Source organism: Agelaius tricolor, unplaced genomic scaffold (assembly GCF_023055355.1).
Source record: "Agelaius tricolor isolate 1412-34295 unplaced genomic scaffold, bAgeTri1.0.p SCAF_12, whole genome shotgun sequence".
NCBI lineage: Eukaryota > Metazoa > Chordata > Aves > Passeriformes > Icteridae > Agelaius > Agelaius tricolor.
In genome coordinates this window covers 16192360-16205961 of record NW_027269272.1, presented here as the reverse complement: position 1 = coordinate 16205961, position 13602 = coordinate 16192360, and the positions used below count along the sequence as shown (strand labels likewise).

The following is a 13602-nucleotide window of genomic DNA, read 5'->3' as shown; positions in this document are numbered from 1 at the left end:
AAGGGCCTCCGATCGCGATTGTCAGATTGCCACAGAGATTGTTAAAAAAATACTTGCAAAAAATGGCATTTCATTTGCCTCAACTTTCAACCAACAATGACTCGTGAATTAGAACCTTCTCGGTTCACAAGGACTTTTGTGCTTTTGTTTTCTTGTTGTTTTTCTGTTCTGTTAACTTCTGTCTGTCGCGCTGCCAGAAGGATCCAGATATCCCCATCTCATGAAGTGGCTTGGATCGGAGCTCAGCTGTCAGGGTGGCTGTAGCCCAGCGAGGCAGACTGGAATTCGCACTTCTCTGCTGTGTCTAGACAAGGACTGCAGGGGTGACAGTGACTTGGCTAATTTTTGTCACTCATCTAGGTAGTGCTTGAGTGGAGCTATTTAAGTTCTGGTGAGATGTCATCTATTTATCAGAGGAAGTGGTGACACCCCAGTGGCACTTTTAAAAGGGCAATTCTTGTGATCTCATAAAATCATCCTAGATATGTTTGTGCCTTGTCTTTCCTTCCTAGTCTCATAACTGGTCACATTTCTTACATGTGTGTGGGTCTGTAGGCTGTATACAGCTAGATGTATGCTGTATTTCTCTTGGTAAAGCCCCAAAAGTCAAAAGTATTGAAGGGATAAGTCAGTGATGGGTGCACACTCACTATGCATACAAGCCTTCTCTTTGGTTTGTCTTATTTGGTTGTTTTCATTGCTCCCTTTCTTTTAAGTAACGGAGAAGTGATACCTTTGGAACAGAACTAAAGTAGTGATCAGAATCTCTTTAGATTTGCTCTTCTTCAGGTCTGCAAATGGAGCAAAAGCAGGACAAAATCAGATTTGTGCTCTTTTGAAAGTGTCCCCCTGCACACAGAGGCTCTGGGTTTCCATCCTTTCTGCAGGGACCTCCCTATAAACTCGGCTTTAATTTTAGTGGCATGTGCACAGTTAATTGCATAAACTTACAGACTTGTCCTTGAAAAAAAGTCTAATTTGGGTTAGTCAGTGAAAAAGATCAACAATATAAACCAGATACAATTCAGCCCTTTTCCCAGTGGGTTTCTGTTGTGATAAATGAGATGGGTTCTGCTGAGGCATTGTGGTGAATAACCAATGTTCAGTTTGTTTGCATGGGCCAAACACACACCAATGCACACTGTTACTGGGAAATGCTTTACTCAAAACGCTGCTAGAGTTGGGTGAAAGAGATTTGTGTTCCCCATTTCCCTCAGCAATGCCCACAGTCAGCTCTGACATCTTTGTGGGGACATGTAACTTCCGTACCCATTTCATGGAGCATCTACAGTTTGCTGACAGTGCTGCTGCCTGTTTCCTGATGCTTCTTCCTTTGGGATCTGGGGTTCTGTGAATAGGTTGGTTTTTCACTTTTATTTTATGCCTTTACCATTAAAAGAAAAAAATTTAAAAATCAGTGTCCAATAACAGTGTCCAAATGCAAACTTCTGCAGCTGTATTTGAGTTTGGAGGATTTGAAGTCATAGCCCAAGTTTGGGACTTGATCTGACTTTGAAAGTTCATTGCCCTCCAAGATGATGTGCTCATTCCCATTCATGAATGAATGTTCCTATGGCTTTCTGCCACAACTTGGGTGAGGGCTCTGCTGACTTGTCACCTGCTCCCAGGTGCACTACACCCTGTGTGGCCTGGTGGGCAGAAGAAGCTGAACTCCGTATCTGAGATCAAATCCCAGCTTGATTTGTTCAGTCTATCTGACTTCCCAGCATCTCCTGGTTAATGTAATGATGTCCTGTGAAAAGTACTGCTACAGCAGCTTCTAACTAGACCTGTTAGAGAAAGAAAATGCCAGAGTTGGATGTATCATCTGCTGTAATTAAAGAGTACTCAGACAAGTCCTTGAAAGGTGGAACTAGAACGTAAAGCTTTGATATTTTCCTTTGTTTGATCTGTACTAAGTATTAAAACTGGTGAGTCATTTGATGGTCTTATAGTAGGATAATAGATTAGGCTGCAAATTGTGAGGTACTTACTCAGAACATCAGCACATTTATTGGATTACACCTTAGCTGACCTTCCCAAATTTATCAGGATAATGGCTGCAGATAGGAAAGAAGAGCTACGACTTGTTTTCAGAGAAGACGTTTTCAGTTGTGCTTACGTGGTTAAAGCATTATAATAATTTTATAGGAATACCTTGCCCTTGGGGATACTCCTGTTCTTGAATAAGAGAAATTTTATTGTTACATTTCTTTTTCATATTATCTTCAGGACAGTTTTAAAGCAACGTCAGATAAATTGTAACAGAGTCCTTTCTCACTGGAGCAGGAGTGATAGCAGGGTAATGACAAGCAGTTTATTTAACATGCACTTCCCTTGGCATGAATTCACACAAAGGGAAGCTCTTTTGATCCTTGGTAAGGGTTCAAGATTGCAAAGACACACACTGCACCAGGGGTGCCCCTGACACAGAGGGATGTAATGTTTCTCAGAAAGGATGGGCCAACATCAACCCCAGACACCGTCCCTTAGCCCTTGCTGTTGAGGACATGGGTGAGTGTGAATCTCTGCACCATCCCTGCATTGCTTACCTGCGTGTTGCTCTGGTGACATTTTTTGTGTGCTGGGTGGGTGACAAGGACCCTGCCATGAGCTGAAACTGGCAACCATTGACAGAAGGCAGGGAGAGAGTTTGGACGCCTGTGGTCAGCAGTGCCCTCCTGGTACCTCACGGTCCTGCCGAATTCTAGATAGCTGGGTAGGAAAGAAAGGTGATTGGGGCTGAGTCCGTGTCTTGCAAGCAAAAGTCTCTCTGACTGAATCATAGAAGCAGTCAGAAATTATTAAATCCAAGTTTTTTCCTTTCAAAATTGCACATACCTAAAAGCACAGGAAATTACAAGACTAAATCACCATCTTTAGCCTTAACAGAGCAGCATCTAAGGATGTTTTCTGTCATGTGAGGTGGTGTAGGAGAGATTGTATTTAAAGAATTCAGCTAGAACTGAAGTTTTAGAAAAGGTCTGTATGACCTTCACCAGAATGACCAGTTCTAGCCCTCTGGTACAGTAAATTGAAATGGACAAGATGACCAGGATGATCTCAAAATTGCCATGACTGCAGTGGCATATGAGGTTTAACTTGCCTCGGGTGTTGCTGGAAGAACTGCAGATGCACTATGAAAAAAATCTAATTAATTTTTTCCCCTAGTTTGGTGCAGTTTGGAAGTACTAGTGTGATGAATAAAGTACAGAGCTCCTCTTATGTAGCTGCAGTGTGCTTCTGTGTACATATCACACCTTCTAAATTGCAGTAACTCATTGGAAAGTTCAGAGGCAGAGAACCCACTGTACCTTTCATTTGTAAAAGGAGGCATTAGTGAAAGACAAGATATTAGGTGCATAATTTTCATGGATAGGAGTAGGGACAAGCCATAATTTGTGTGAACCCCCTAAGTAGAGGCCTAGTGAATGCTGTGTTTATCTGACTCCTCTATTAAAGGGTATTTCCCCCAGTTTTTACCTGTTCTGCTTAAATCCTTGCTTAAGAGATCAATGCAGCAAGACCTTAACAAAAAAAAAAAAAACCCAAAAACACTCCAAACCAAACATGCCAAATTTCAGCCCATAAAACAAATGTTTGCATTTTCTAAAAAACAAGAAAACTTTGTGACTCTGGAAAAAGGGCTTCCAGCAGAGACTGTGAAAGTGAAATACTGGAAATAGCAGCACACGTAAGCTCAGGATTCTTTGTCCCTGCTGTGAATTATGTATTGAATGATGATTGCTTTGTCTGGAATTGGACACCTACCTTCCAAAACTCTTGAGTTTTGTCCTGAATTTCCAACAGAATGTCTGTTTGGCAAAATAACACTTTGTGGGAGGTGTACCAGGTAATAAGATGTACCTGGTCTGATGCTATTTAATGTTTTTCTAAAAGCAGATGCTCTGTGGCCAATATTTGTGAAGTACTTAAATAGCAAAAAAAATCTTGTTTGACCATGCACCATGGCCAAGATGAAATCTGATTGTGTACAAGCTGTTGGGGGCAGCTTGATCCAGAGGGAACTGGGCTGGCGCTCTGGAGACCTGTTTCATTCCCAGCAACCTCTGCTGTGCTAAATGACCTTGAATGTAGTGTTTCCCCTCTCCTTCCTCTCAAAATCTTTTCGGTCCTTGTAGCTTGGCAACCTCTTCAATGTGATTTGCCTCTTACTCCCCATGTGTATGGCATGTAGCAATGTGGAACCTTGGTCTGGGTTGAAGGCCTTTGGGTGATGTGTTGTGCAAACAGGTGGGGAGCATGAAGGCAGAGTTAGGCAAGATTTCTAAGGATTCATGGCTGTGTCCCTGCCTCTGTGTCATTGCCCCCAGTACTAGACACCCGTCACTATCCAACACTTCAAGCCAAAGTGAGCACTGTTTTGAAGGAAAAGAGGTTCATTCTCAATGTGAGCTATAGAACAATAAAAATGTAAAGAAAATTAGGTTTAAAAATCAGGGATATATTTTCATTAAGTTTCAAGCATACTGGGAAATAATGTATTGTAATGACTGGAATTTAAAAGGGATTTAAATGTTTGACAGTGCTGGTGGTTATCCTGAAACTTATTTTGATAACCATTTGGGGATAGTAAAAGTAGAGAAAAGGCAATGGATGTATTTTCTTGCAGAGTGGTGGGACAGGATTGAAGAGTTTCAGCTCAAGGCAAACCAAAGCAAAATGTTGAAGTGTTGCTGAAGACTCCTAGGAGGTCTCTTCCCTGTGAATTTCTAATTGCAGTGCCCCTCTTATAGCTGTGTCAGGAATGCACGGCTGAGAGTTCAGGTGTTTTATCTTGGTTTATGCAGAGCCGTGTCTCCAGCCATGGTTAAAGCTTCCAATCCAGCAAGGGGAAGCACATTCCCCAAGCTTTGAGAAAGATCCTTATGATTGTTCTTGGTTTGGGCTGTGAGGCTCTGTGAAAAACAGATCACTGAATCTGAACTCAGAACAGTCTGTGCAAATGTGCTAGTCCAGGCTCAGAGTTGGTTTCGTGGTTCCTGCTACTTGCCTGAGTCTGGCTGCTTGGCTTGCTTTGCACCAAAAGGATTTTAGAAGGGCAGTCCACAGGGTATGTTACAGAACTCCAGTTGTTGTCAGGAATGTATTTATTTCTTTTAAGAAAGAAAATTTACGTGTACAAGCAGATTGAGATTGATTTGGTGGGTTCAGAATGAATTCCTCCCTCCTGTAGCATTTATGTGACAGAGAGTTTTATGGTTCCTCAGTTATGGGACTCAGGGGGATATGGCTTTTTCAGATGTTCAGTTTGGGCTGAAATGGATGGCTTAACTTCTGCCATCTTCACATATGATATTTGAGGTAAATAAAAGTTTCCTGGCCTCATTCTGCTGGTCTGAGCACATCTAAGGTGGCATCTGCACAGCTTTGCCAAAGAGTCTTCAGTGTCCAGCAGCACAGCATGGTAGCCAGGCAGTGCTTTCTCTATGGCAAAGGGCTCTTTGTATTGTTTTTTTTTGAGGTCTGTGCATTTTGGGCTTTGTAGGTGTTTGATTCTCTTTGTTGTAGGACAAAGGGGCTCATTGGAAGTAGGCTCCTCTGCTGAAAATGAGAAGCATCCGCTGTCCATCCTGAAGGGTTGATGACCTTTTAGTACGACCATCCTAGCTACTCCAGAGCTTTTGTGCCACACACTGCTTTTCCTGAAGCCTGTGAGTGCTGCTATTTTGCTGATTTGGATGACAGTGGGTCACAGTTGTGTGTCCAAGCTGGCATTGGGCTGGTGATCTGTAGCCTTGTAGCAGCATTGGATGGGCTGTGCAGACTCACTGCAGGGCGCTGACTGTGGCTGTTCTCAGTGGGCTGTGACACTTTTGCCATAGTCATGGACATCAGGAATTGCATGGGCTGTTCTGTAGATGGGGTCACCTCTGAGAGCTGTGCTCCTGCTTCTGGCTGCAGCATGCTGGCTTTGTGCTGTCTGGAAAATCTGGGTGGATTACTGAAAGTAGGAAAGGAAGTGTCCCATCTGGAGCAATTTCTGTAGGTTCCTCCCTGCACTCAAAGTGCAAAGCCTCTACATCCAGAAACACTTCCTGCTGCTGTTCCCCTTTCCAAGGGCAGAGTGGCATTCCTACCCCACGTGGGCAGCATTTGAGGTGGTCCCTGGGTTGGAGCTTTGTGGGAGGACCACTGTGGGTGCACTGGCTGTGAGCAGCACATCTGTCCTGCCATCCCTGACATGGCTGCAGGCAGGAGTGTGCACAGGACGGGGATGCTCAGCCATGAACGTGTGAGTTGGGAGGCATAGCCAAGAGATGATTTAATGTGTGTTTGGATTTGGTCTTTCTCTATAAGAAGGGAAACCTTCCTGCAGTCATCAGCTCCAGCCAGTGCGTGCAGCAACTGATGTTGCTCTGATTAGCAGATGCCTGAATCGGTTGCATCTGCTGGTATGTATTAAACCTTAATCCTTTTGATAAGAGCATGTCCGTGAAGATTTTTAAAGAAAGTTTTCTGAGATCCCGGATTATCAGCCTGTCACAGATGAACAGGATAAGAGTGACCTTTGCAGGGTATTATTTCTTCCTCTTGTACTATCATCAGAGTGAAAATAAATCAGCAGTACTCCTGCTGTTTCTTTTTCTGATAAATTACCAAGTTCACAGAAATATCAGTGAGGTTTTCTTTTCCATTTTTCCCTTTCTCTTCTGCATCCCTTTTGGTTTTCTGCCTACGTGTTTGGCTAAAGCTTTAGATGACAACTAGTGTTGGATGTATTGGACTTTAAAATCTGTGCAGGCATCTCAAATTTGTATATGGATAAAGATAAACATTTACTTTGGGAACAGTGATAAAAAGCAAATAGTACTGCATAATTTGGTCTTTTTCTCATTCTGCATTTGTGATTGTTTTGCTATGAGTGGTTGAGATCAGAGTTCTTATTCTCTACAGCTTTTCAAGGCCTTCTACCTATTGTTATGGTTTGTTTTCTGTCTTTTTCCCCACAACGGGACCAAGCTGCTGTAAGCCATCATCTCAGGAAGCCTGTCATCATTTCCCCATCCTTGCATTTTGGCACTCGCTGTAGTTTGGCACTCTCCTCAAAGGGCTGCGGCGCGCTCCATGAGCTGTCCGTGTGTCCAGCTAGCTAAGAGCAGCTGCCTCTGGGGCAGGAACCTGTGTTTTGTTGGGATGCAGCCTCTGCTCGTGTTCTTGCATGGTCGATGCATCCGAGTGCTTCAGCGGCATCGGATTCACCACCATGGCAGCAGCCCTGTGAGATGGGGAAGTACAGTGGCTGTGTCATGGGCAGGGGAGGAACCCAGGCACTGGGGCATCAGATGACTTGGTTTGTGCCTGAGTCACCAGAGGAGCTGAGGCCACACCATGGGCACCCTGTCATAGATTTATCTTCATCTCATACCCCACTGGAATGGATGGGCAGAGTGTGTGTGAGAACACCCCTTTCAGAAAGATTTAAAGAGGTCTCGTGTGTGGGGTTGATTTCCCCATGTGTGGCAGCCACTCTTCTGCCTAGTGCCTGCCAAGGAAATAACTGGAGCATTTTGAAATGAAAGCACAGTTGATTAATTCTTCCTACTCGGCACCTCTTGGTGTCAAGCAGTTGGCTGCTCCCTGCATATGATTTCATTTCTGTGACCACTTTTAAGTGGGTCTGTGGGAGGGATATCTGTGTGGCTGGGGATCCCTGAGATCCCTGTCTTGGGGAGCTGCAGGGTGTGCAGTGGGGCCACCCTGGCTGTCCTTGCTTGGCCCATGGGGTGGCCCCACTGCACACGTGTGCAGCGAGCGCCAGGCCTGCTGCGTGTCCTGTAGGCAACTTGAACTTTTGCTCTTCCAGACTGTGCTGTAACCAGGATCTCTGACCTGGAACATGGATTGTTTGGCTGACACACACAGACAAATGCCAAGGCTAATACTAGGGGGAGAAGGGAAGTGGAGGGGCAGTCAGGAGAGGTAACAGATGAGAACAGGAAGGGCCAGAGTCCGCTCAAGATGCAAGACACAAGTCCATAGGAAATCAGGCTTCCTTTGCTCTGCTCTCTATGGTTTCTGTTCCTTTTGTGTTGTGTTTTTCTCTTCTGTGCACAGGAGGAACCAGCTGCGTTTCCCTCCCTGCTAGGGAAAGGAAATAGTTCAGCGCCAAGGGAACAGCGCAGCAACTTGCAGAAACACCTGCATGGCAATACATCACTTGGGACTCTGCTCCCACTGTGGGCTCTGCTGGGCGTATTCCCCAGGCCATTTCCACCAAAATGGGAGTGACAATGTGGTTCGTGCATCATGCTCACAGCAAGGAGGGCATTACCTTGGTGTGCCTTCGGATTGCTTGGGATCTATCCAGAGACCATTGCAGGGCAGGTATAGATCCTGTTGATGGGAGTTGCTGTGGAATTGTTCTCTTTAGAAAAGGAGGGCAGCTGCCTTCTGCAGTGGTAGTTTCTAAATAAAGTTTGAAAGGTGAAGGCTTAAACACACTGGGAAGCCCTGGCATTTAAAGCATGGCCTTTGTGAGTTTATCCTTGTTACTTTTTGCTGTGTGTTTGCATGAGTGCTTGCAACTTTCCATGTGTTCATCCCTGTCGTGCCCTGGGGTGGGAGAAGTTTGGTTCTTTTGTTCTGCAGATGGAGAGCTGATGCACAGAGAGACCTTGCAGCTCATTGTAAAACAGGGCTTTGGACAGATATCAGTGACATTTTGGGATAGTGTTGTCACTCACTGTTGTCCATCCTGTCCATCTGTGGTCTGTTTTTCTGAGGCTCTGCCCTGCCAGAAGGGAGGACCTCTCCCTGGAGCCCTTGCTGGCCATTCCAGAGGAAGATTAGGTGTATTCACAGCCTCATTTTCAGGTAGGGTCACCTGTAAGGACCTAGAGCTCCACAGAAAAGTGAGACCTGGCCCTGCAGTTTCTACATCAGAGTCTCCTACCAGTGTGTAAATAAACCTGATGAGTTTGTAGCCTGAATATATCTCAGGATTGTTCCAAGATGTTCTAGTTCAAAACCTAATTCATTAAAATAAGAGGCAGAGGCATCTGTGAATGGTTTGAGAAGCAGTGTCTATATTTTCTCTCTCTTATTGATTGCCTTTGGCCTTCCTGTCTGGAACCTTTTGAGAGATGACTGTGATGCTGAAATGCATTGTCGCTTTCTGTATATTAAAGCTGCTAAAAAAAAAAAAACCCAACCCACATCTAGCCTGTATCTGAAAGCCATGAATTGATAGATCCTTGCTCTAGCTCTTCAAGTAACTGTGAATTACTCCAGGCTGTTACAGTTTCATTGTAGGGAAGTTCTTTCCTTGACTCAGACTTCTTTGCATCACAGTAAAATGCAATTAGGTGACGTACTTATTGTGGCTTGGAAGCACTTAGAATTCTCTCAGCCTTATGTTGTCAACTTTTGCTCAATAGCAGACTTGTGGACTGTGTCACTGTGCCTGTGTTAGCATATATTATCACCATATGGTGTTTCAGTAGTGAATAGGAAACTTCTATGAGTATGTAAAAGAGGATGAAATGAAAAAAAATATTACAGTAAGATAAAACTAACATGCTGCTTCACTGCTGAAAGTGAGCACTCTATCTAACTGCTGTTTCTATGAGAAATCAGTCATGTGTTGGACCAATGGATATTACTGTCTTCCCCCACAGATTTAAAAAGAAAAACTAAACAAAAAAAAGGACCTGGCCAGAAAAAGGAGATTTTGAAACAGTTATAAATACTTCTGCCAATGTTTGCAGTCTGATACTGATTCCTCCCTGCCCAAACAAAATATTTTGAGACTTACAATGAATTCTTCACTTGGAAGGAAGTAGTTTCGCGTGCATGAGTACAGTAAGAGCAAGGGCGGGTTGTGCAGTTCTCATGGCATTATGTGCCTCACAGGCAGGATTGCTGCAATCATCTCACCTGATTGCCAGCATAAACCAGGTCAGAGACTTTGCTGTCTTGCCATAAGTAGCACGGTTTGACAAGAGGCTGAGTACCTCACCCCCTCTGGAGTGATTTGTAAGGTGTCAATGAGAACCCATTCCTGCCCCAGGCAGCTCAGAACCATGAAGAATTGCCATCTTGTATGTCAGCAATCACTCAAGTCATCCTGGGGTCTCAGGCAATTCTGATGCTGTCTTCCCAAACCATTAACTTGTGATCCAAGAAGAATTCAAGAAAGATGGGAGGCACAGTTCTCTTTCCATGCAGCAGAAAGCCAAGATGCACATGCAGCTTCACGCTGTGATTATCAAGAGGGGAGGAGAAGATGTTGGGGTTGATTACTGTGCTGGTTTGCAGAAAGATCAGCTGTGCATTACATGGAATATCTGTGTGGCTAAGGTCCTTTTACAGTCCTAAAAAGTGGTAGAAAAACAGTTCAGCTGGATTTTTTTGAGCACTGTATAGTTCAGCAGAGAGATAATACAGATATTATTTTGAATTATATTTAATCTTTTTCTGGAAAGATTTTGACTGGAATCTGCATCAGCAGCTCATGTCCAAAGTGCAAGACAAGGGATCTGGCTGTGGGAAAGGGTTACCACAAAGATCACGGTGTTTTATGAGGCCCCAATGACAGCTGCTACCGTGCTCGAGACAGCACTCTCTGCTTCCTGAGAAAAGCTGTGGAGATACCACACAGAGGATGAATTGTTAAGTGGTTCTTTCGGGTAAACGTAGATCACTGTTAGATTTTGGAGATATCTGGAAGAGTCAGAGCCAACACCCCAAAGCAGGACTGTTTAATACTGGAAATCATCAGACTTTCTGGCAAGACTTGCCTTTGACAAGACTTGGCTTTGACTTTGTTGAGTAATGTGGTCATTTCTAACTAATGGCAATAAAACTTTAGGGAACACCTGCTGTTTGGATATTGAACATATGTGTGCGTGCTCATGTAAAATCACAAATGCAGGCAGGTCTAGAAAATACAATTTGTATTTGGCATCTTTCCTACAAATCGTATTTCAGAACACCTTAAAGCCTTCCTGTAAATAAAATCATTTCAGAATTGAGCTCATTAATGGAGAGAAGGAGATGTGGTAAGGCACAAAGACAAAGAAGGAAAAAGGTGGCTTTTGTTCTGTTTTGTGGGCTTTTTAAAGGCAAAGCGTCCATTTGATGAACTCAATCATTTGTTGAATGTACTCAGTGATTTCTCAGGAGGACATATGGACAGTCTCAGGGCACTGTCTGCATGATTGGAGCTGCATGGAGCCGAAACCAAAATGATGGCTGATCACTTAAAAAATATAAATGGAGGGAACATCTGAGGATCTCTGGCAGTTTTCCTTATGAGGCAGTGCTGGATTATCCCCTATAATCAGTGCTTTCGCCAGCCCAGTTTCCAATAAATTAAATGTAAATATCTCATTGCTTTCTTTGGGTGATTATTCCAGACTGAAATGTATACAGCTGCTAAGAGCTATTTGACTTCAGAATTTCCTTTTTTAATTTAATCTCCTTGTTCTGAGTGACACTTCATATATGTGTCCATGCATATGTCCTCGTACCATATGGACGCATTCCACGTCTACGCATACGGAGTGTGAGGAGGTTGAAATTCCCCAGTACAGACAGAGCTGTAATAAAAGGACTGACAGACTGGGTCTGTAATATGCCTGACCTGACAATTAAGCAAACTTATTACCATGTCAGCTTGCCAGATGGATCATCTACTCATGATGTAACGTGTGTTGCTTCTTGAAAATATTGGAGTGCAGTTTCCTATTTTATGTTTGTTGAGCTGAGAAAGGGAGAGGGAAGAGACAGTTTTATTTGAACTAAACCCACTCGTTTCAAGTATGCTTAATGATAGCAATATGTGACAGATAAAATAAAATCCTAGGCCCTGGTCCATGTTTATTTTAATTTCAAGCAATGGGGAGAGATGGAAGAGATAAAATTACAGGCTAAAAATGTCTCTTGATGTAAAATAGCAGCTTGAGTCCTGAAGGGGCTTTCCTTGCTGCACCCTGCAGATACATTTGTCAGAGTTTTGCTAGGTAGGAGTTTGGGGCTTTGACTATAAAGAAAAGTCAGGTTGGACTGATTGGCATCAGCTTTATAATTATTTCCTTTTAACTTACTTAACTTACTTTTAACTTAAGATAGGAAGGCTACACTGAAAGAGTGGAGAGGAAAGCAGTGCTTAGTCTGAAGTATCTATCACTAACCTGGACTTTCTTTTAACCTAGTCCCACCCTGAACCTGAGGAGGAGGTAAGTTGTTCTCAGTCCTGTCTTGTGTCCCTGAGACTGCCAGACCTCTGCCTGCTGTTGTGTAACCTTGGCTGAGCCATCTTCTGCCTCTGGGCTGCTCTTCTGTTAAATAGGGAAAGCCCCCATTTCTCTGCCCACCTGCTCAGGGTGCAGTGTTTGGGTGCAGTGAGGGTGTGTAGGTGATGTTCTATTTGTGAGCTTTAGTATTTCCATCTGAACTGCTGGGGTTTTATTCTCTCCACTCTCCTGTCACAGCAGCATGGGTGGATTGGGATAAAGTGTCCCTTTCCAAATCTTAGGTGGAGCACAGCATTGCAACCTTGTGCAGCTGTTTCACGTTTCTGTATGGCTAAGTTGGCAGAGTCAACAACACCAAGGTGCTGTTCTCCATTTTTAAGCTGTTCTCTGCCTGAAGAGCTTAAGAACTCCCGATCCATCCAAACCAGGTCCCTCATTCTGCTTGTACACCTCTGAGGAGCTGTAAGCCCATGACTCAAGGAAACATGAGGGTGATCCTCTTGGTCTGCAAAGATGCTCGAACTGGCTTTGCAAGTGGAATGTTGTGCCCAACAGCTGGGAGATTTTCCTGCACACAAGTTCAGAATAGTAGAAGGGAGATAGTAGACATTAGTGCTCAGAGCTGTCACCTCCTTTGGAGATGCATCGTGTGGGGATGTAGCAGTGCATCCAGCACTGCTTTCATCATGCTTTTGACTCCATTAATTGCACTTGTATGCAGAAGACACTGCAATTTCACTGTTGGAAGCCTGTCCTCCAGGGAATTTTTAGTATCTTATTTGCCCTGTCAAGTTTTCTTGAGGGTCTCAAATGCTGTCTGTTGTGAAGACTCAGCTTCATCTCTGGCTTGGCTCGTTTGATGAAAGCATTTTGGTATCCTGGAGTCAGATAAATGCTCTTTTTGTAAGATTTGTTGTCTGCAACTGAGCTGGGAGGGAAGTTGAATCTGGAGTGTATTCACTCAAATATATTTGGTCCCAACTCATATCATTATAGTGTTGGTCAGCTGCTGGTGGTTTTTTAAAGACAGAAGCAGCAAAAGTCTGGTTTGTAGAAAAATAACCTATCTGCATGAGAAACTGGAATTTAAACCTTTGCTTTTCAGTATCTTTTTGTCGTATATCAAGGTATATAGGCCTGAAATTAAGAGCCTGACCTTCCCCACCCTGTGTCACTCCAGCTCAGGGTTCTTCCCCATAAATACCAGAAAAAGAAGACAAGAGTGGTGCAAATTCATATCTACACTGCCCCAGAATATTTCCATTTATCTAAGAATTTGCTGTTCACAGAGAACTGGCTTGATTTAAATTATGTCTTCCTTAATATTCAGTCAGGGATTTTTCCTCCGTCAGCTCATCCAATTGCTTTATGAGCTCATGTA

General features: G+C 43.7%; 1 protein-coding gene across 3 annotated transcripts in view; it reads left to right on the top strand.

Annotated features, from left to right (window-relative positions):
* The window catches only part of LPP (LIM domain containing preferred translocation partner in lipoma), a 332580-nt gene that overhangs the window by 167429 nt on the left and 151549 nt on the right, over positions 1–13602 (top strand). The gene's annotated exons all lie outside the window — the stretch shown is intronic.